This window comes from Sphaeroforma arctica (assembly GCF_001186125.1).
Source record: "Sphaeroforma arctica JP610 unplaced genomic scaffold supercont1.1574, whole genome shotgun sequence".
Classification (NCBI taxonomy): Eukaryota; class Ichthyosporea; order Ichthyophonida; genus Sphaeroforma; species Sphaeroforma arctica.
The window spans coordinates 11,992-12,559 of record NW_014038984.1 but is presented as its reverse complement, the minus strand read 5'-3'; positions in this window follow the sequence as shown (position 1 = coordinate 12,559).

The window sequence follows — 568 nt, the reverse complement described above, 5'->3', positions numbered from 1 at the left end:
TACGCGTATGTTCATAAGGTCTATGATAACAATGTTATGAGAAATATATACTCGTATGCTTATAAGGTCTATGATGACAATGTTAGTCATGCGCTATGATTTGGTGAACCTTATCATCACCAGGACAGGTTAGCTACATGCTCTTTGAAGTCTAGTATAACAACTGTAAGTGTTCTATGAAGTCTAGTATACCAACTGTACGACAGTCCTGCACTCAGCGAACCATATAGCCACACGGATACAAGAACGCTATACTTCTCGCGCTCTATACTCTATGTATACACAACAGACTACCGAAGATGTGAGTTCAATGGTCACTGCTACGATATACGATATGGGTTCAAGGCTTTACTACCATAAGTAGTAAATAAGTGCTGTGACAGTCGTAGAAAGAGTACACGGGTGGCGAAAGCCACACAAATCAGCAACGTACCAGTTGTCGTATGGGGTTACAGGGTTTGGTGTGTAGTGTGTACGCTTGAAGATTCAGAAGCTATATACAGCGAGATTACATTCATGCCAAACACTGATTATGGACTGCTCATATATATACATATATATATATATA